The sequence below is a fragment of the Eubalaena glacialis genome, chromosome 13 (assembly GCF_028564815.1).
Source record: "Eubalaena glacialis isolate mEubGla1 chromosome 13, mEubGla1.1.hap2.+ XY, whole genome shotgun sequence".
NCBI lineage: Eukaryota > Metazoa > Chordata > Mammalia > Artiodactyla > Balaenidae > Eubalaena > Eubalaena glacialis.
The window spans coordinates 42513682-42519703 of NC_083728.1; positions in this window are offsets into that span (position 1 = coordinate 42513682).

Here is a 6022-nt window from a genome sequence, read left to right on the forward strand (position 1 = left end):
TCTGATAGATTTTTAAAATTAAGTTTTAGAGCAATAACAAAGGCACCAGCAAGCTAGAGATATGTATTTGGATAAAAATGCTGATCTACATTTAGATAAAAATGTCTAATTTATTTTTATTTTTAAGTCCTCTTGTTTGTAATTGCACTTAGAGAGTGATGGGTAATGTTTTAAGTGTTTATGGTTTTTGGAAATATTATATACAGAAGTTTAAAGTTGTATGCAAACTGAATTAGAGAACATGGAATCTCACTTCCTTGTTCACGTGTGTTATTGAGAAACATCTTAACTTCAAATTGGATATCTGATATATTATTGGTAAGTCTTAGGCTGAACCACATGAAATGGTGTTTTTGTTGGTTAAAATGATTAAATATTAATAATTTTATGTGGTTCATTCTAATATAGTTATACTCTTGGTCCTTTTCTCTAGAATCTAGAAAATTAATCTATGAAGCTATTGCTCTGTAGTAAATATGTTAATAAACTGAGGAATCTGCTTCAGCAGGAGCTGCCCTCCCTGCTCTATCATTTTTGCATGTTCTGATTTTGTTTTCCTGGGTTTCCTTTAAAAGAGTCAAAATTAATTTTAAAAAATCTGAAGTAACTGGAATGTACTAGAATATGGGAACTTTCAAGAAGGAATGAAATTGAAGGTAGAAGGCATCCTATTCCATGCAGTGACTCTTAAACTCCCAGCAATGATTTTGAAGGAAATCCTTTGTCTAAGATCAGCTAGTTGTGGCAATGGAAAAAAAAATGGGAAAGGGATCAACATGCTCTATATTCTTTCTTGGTTTTATTTCATCTTGGTTCTTCCTATTTCATTTGAGGAGGTTGCTTTGTTTGGCTCAGAATGAGCTCAGGGTGGGTTTCTTTGTGCTTGTTTTCTTCATCTTAGAAAGCACTTCCTTTAAAGTTCTAGGTGAAACCCTCCCAGTGGGGTGGATACCATGCCGTGAGTCATCGAATGTGCTATCTTGGGGAAGCCATCCATAGTCTATTTAGTCCTAAAAATGATTCAGATTGATAGCATCATTCTGACCATGGATTTTAGGTTGTGTTTTGAAATTTAAATTAGTATCAAAAGAAACCATTTGAGAGTCATGGTCCAGCATCTTCCTTCAAAAAAATAAAACAAAAAAACCCCACAAATCAAAACCCAAAAACCAAAACAATCCCCCTGATTTTTATAATTAGGATACAACATTTTTATGTAACTAGTTGACTCTTAAAGAAAGAAAACATTGCCACCGTGAACTGACTGATGGGCTGTAATGTACTTTTATGTATTGTTGTATACATATTACACATACCTCTAGGCCCTGCTTTTTTTTAGCAAAAGTGGGATCTTGACAGCCACACGTGTTCATTTATGTAATGCTTGCCCTGCTGCTGGAACAGAACCATACATTGGTGAAACTTGCCGACCATGAATACTTTGCTTCTTTGTGGCCAGACTTCCTGGGATGGCATCCCTCATCAAATAGCAGGTGCTAAACTGAAACCTAGTGTTGGACTGAATAATAACCTTTTCTAGACATTTTTGGGGTATTTGTACTGAGATGCAGCAAGGGTGTATTATTTCGTCTTGTTCTTAGAATCACCCATGACTCCTTTCTTTCTCACACCCACACATGGTATGTTGGTAAATCCTGTCTGCTCTACCTTCAAAATGTACCCACCTTCTTTCCCCTATTGCTGGTGCTGTCACCCTGGCCTGAGCCACGTTCTCCTTTGCCTGGATTACTGGGCTCTTTCTTCCTGGCTTGTCCCCCCACGACATAGTCTGTTCTCCACTCAGCAGCCAGAGTGACCTGTTGAGCCTAAGTCAGTCTCTGCCCCTCCCTGCCCAGAATCCTCCAGAGGGTCCTCATCTCACACTGAGTACAAGCCGGGGTCTTAGCGGTGGCCTCCCAGGCCTGCACCATCTGATCCCTGATTACCTCCATCACCTCATCTCTCCCAGCTCTCTCTGCTCAGCCACACTGGCCTCCTTGCTGTTCCATGAACACACAGGCATGCTCTCACCTCAGGGTCTTGGCCTGGGCTGCTTCCTGTCTCAGAAATGCTCCTCCTTCCCTGCTCATCTACCTGGCTAGTCCCTTACCTCCTTCAAGTCTTTGCTTAATTATAAACCTTCCTTTTTGAAAAAAATTGAAGTATAGTTGATTTACAATGTTGTGTTATATTTTCTGCTGTACAGCAAAGTGACTCAGTTATGCATATATATACGTTCTTTCCCTTTATGGTTTATCCCAGGACATTGAATATAGTTCCCTGTGCTCTACAGTAGGACCTTGTTGTTTATCCATTCTATATGTAATGGTTTACATCTGCTAACCCCAAACTCCCAATCCATTCCTTTCCCTCCCTCCCTCACCCTTGACAACTACAGGTCTGTTCTCTATGTCTGTGAGTCTGTTTCTGCTTCGTAGATAAGTTCATTTGTGCCATATTTTATCTTCCACATATAAGTGATATCATATGATAAACCTCCCTTTCTTACTAGCCCCTACCTTGTCCTCTGCTTTTTTCTCCCCATAGCACTTCCCACCTTCCAACTTATTATATAATTTAACTTTTTATTGGGTATAGTGTTTCTCTCTCTCTCCCCTCACTAGAATGTCTGTGTCCTGATGGTGGGGTTTCGTTTGTTTATTGATGTGTCCCAGGCACCTAGAATAGTGCCTGAGGCAGAGTAGGGGCTCAGTAAATATCTGTCAGATAAATGAATGCTCACACAAGGGTGATGGATGGACCCTTTTTGTCCTGTGACCACAGGTGCCTCTTTTTAAAAAATCAAATTTAACAAATTCTAGAGCCATTTATATTGCATTGGTTTCAGACTTCACATTTTACATATCTACTATTGAGATGAGTCCAAAGAAAGTTTTTTTAAAAATAATAATTGGTATAACCCATTCTGATTGTTCTGTTCTGATAATGGCAGATTAGCCGCTGCCAACACAATCTAGAAACTTACATCTGATTTTTAGAGGTTTTTGATTGGGGTGAGGCTCTTTTCATGAAAGGGCCACTCTTAAATGGAAAGTAATTTTGTGCTTTTGATTCCAAATCTCTGAAACCAACTGATAAACTAAATAAAAACATTGGGCATTGTAATTTTATGATGGCTTTGAATATTCCTTGAGGTCATGGCGTCCATTGAACTCCCTTTTTTCGCCTTCCTGTCTGGTCATTTTTGTTTCTTCTGGATGTGGGAAAACTCAGGCGCTTCAACAGCTGCCTCTCCTGCTTCCCATGGGATGATCCAGGCCCCTTACACAGACCTGGCTCTCTCTTCTCTCTGCCAGGTTCTTTCTACACCCAGCTAGGACTATTTACTAATCTTATACTTCTCTTCCCAACCTGCTTATCTAGATCAGTTCCTTTCCTTCTGGCCATGCTGCCTCCTGGGAAGGTACAGGGAAACCCAGGGCATAAAACCATTATGGCTGCCCTGGGCTTTGGGTGTCAGCCTCCTGCCTTTCCTTTTCTGTTGAACCAGAGCCCATTGCCTCTGGCACTCAGCCCTCAGTGCTCTGGTTTCTGCCACCCTTTACTTGCTTCCTGCCACTTCCTTATAGGTGACCTCTGTTCCAGCCAAATGGGGAGACGCCATCTCCAAACACAGCCTTGCCCTCCCCATGCTGACTCTCCAAGAGACACCAAGGTCACCTCCTGCTCCAGACCTTTCCTGACCCCCGATCTGCTGAGGACCCCAATTACACCCGTGTTCCTCTTTTAACCCTGAGTGTGCCTTCTGTTTTCACCGTGTGCTTCAGTTCATTTCAACAACACAATTATCTTAACTTCCATGCCAAGCTGTAAACCCTCTGAGGATGAGGCCTGGAAGTTCTTTATTGTTCTATCTGATTCCACGTGTCATATGTAGCTGTGTAGGGGCTCCATAAGTATTTCATAGAACCATGGAATATTACTGCTTGGAGGGTCTCTGGAAATAAAAAATTGTTTAGTTTGGAGTTTCTAGAACTGCCCTGATTTTTAAATATTTTATCCCCTTGTATCGTCCATAAATACAGTTGTATTTTCCCAACAACACACACTGATCTTTAGTTTGGAAAACTACAGTCACCAGAGGCAAACATCAGCCAGTAGTTCACCCTGTCACATGTATTGTGATTAAAGAAGCTTCAAGGGTGGGTGACTAGGCTCCCTTCACTATCCTCCCTGCATTTTTCATGATAGTTTTATGAAGTCCATAAAAGGGAATTATTCCCATAGCTCTCTCTGTTCTGAAACAAAATGGGTTATGAATATGGCCTTGGTAATAAATCAGAGTACATACTTTTTCGCAGTCCTTCAAACTAGAAGCTTTCTTCCACCCACAGCTCAGGTGCATCTACAAGGTAATAATCATACATTCATTCATTTCAGCAAATATTTATTGAGTTCCTGCTATGTGCCAGGTACATAATATGAATAAATCAGGCAAAAGTCAGTACTTTCATGGAGCTTACATTCCAGGATGTGGAAGAAGACAAAAAAACAAGTCAGATAAGAGGTGTGCCAGATGATGGTAAGGGCTGGGGAGAAAAAGGGGATGGAGAATGCTGGGGCAGGAGTGAGGGAAATTGCAATTTAGGGTGATTGATAGAGACCTTCAAGATGGTGGAGGAGTGAGATGTGGAGATCACCTTCCTCCCCACAAATACATCAGAAATACATCTACATGTGGAACAACTCCTACAGAACACCTACTGAACACTGGCAGAAGACCTCCGAATTCCCAAAAGGCAAGAAACTCCCCACTTACCTGGGTAGGGCAAAAGAAAAAAGGAAAAACAGACAAAAGAATAAGGACAGGAACTGCACCTCTGGGAGGGAGCTGTGAAGGAGGAAAGGTTTCCACACACTAGGAAGCCCCTTCACTGGCGGAGACTGGGATGGTGGTGGGGAAGCCTTGGAGGCACGGAGGAGAGCGCAGCAACAGGGGTGTGGAGGGCAAAGCGGAGAGATTCCCGCGGAGAGGATCGGTGCCAACCAGCACTCACCAGCCCGAGAGGCCTGTCTGCTCACCCGCCGGGGCGGGCTGGGGCTGGGAGCTGAGGCTCGGGCTTCGGAGGTCGGATCCCAGGGAGAGGACTGGGGTTGGCTGCCTGAACACAGCCTGAAGGGGGCTAGTGCGCCACAGCCAGCCGGTAGGGAGTCCAGGAAAAAGTCTGGACCTGCCTAAGAGTCAAGAGACCATTGTTTCAGGGTGCACAAGGAGAGGGGATTCAGAGCACCGCCTAAAGGAGCTCCAGAGACGGGCGCAAGCCGCGGCTATCAGCGCGAACACCAGAGACGGGCATGAGATGCTAAGGCTGCTGCTGCAGCCACCAAAAAGCCTGTGAGCAAGCACAGGTCACTATCCACACCTCCCCTCCCGGGAGCCTGGGCAGCCCGCCACTGCAAGGGCCCCGTGATCCATGGACAACTTCCCCGGGAGAATGTACGGCACGCCTCAGCCTGGTGCAACATCACAGTGGCCTCTGCCGCCGCAGGCTCGCCCCGCATTCCATACCCCTCCCTCCCCCCGGCCTGAGTGAGCCAGAGCCCCCGAAGCAGCTGCTCCTTTAACCACGTCCTGTCTGAGCGAAGAACAGACACTCTCAGGTGACTTACACACAGAGATGGGGCCAAATCCAAAGCTGAACCCCAAGAGCTATGTGAACAAAGAAGAGAAAGGGAAATCTCTCCCAGCAGCCTCAGGAGCAGCAGATTAAATCTCCGCAATCAACTTGATGTACCCTGCATCTGTGGAATACCTGAATAGACAATGAATCATCCCAAAATTGAGGTGATAGACTTTGGGAGCAACAATATATATATATATTTTTCCTTTTTCTCTTTTTGGTCTTTGTGCTCCGGCTGGGTGTCAGGCCTGTGCCTCTGAGGTGGAAGAGCCGAGTTCAGGACATTGGTCCACCAGAGACCTCCCGGCTCCATGTAATATCAAACGGCGAAAGCTTTCCCAGAGATCTCCATCTCAATGCTAAGGCCCAGCTCCACTCAA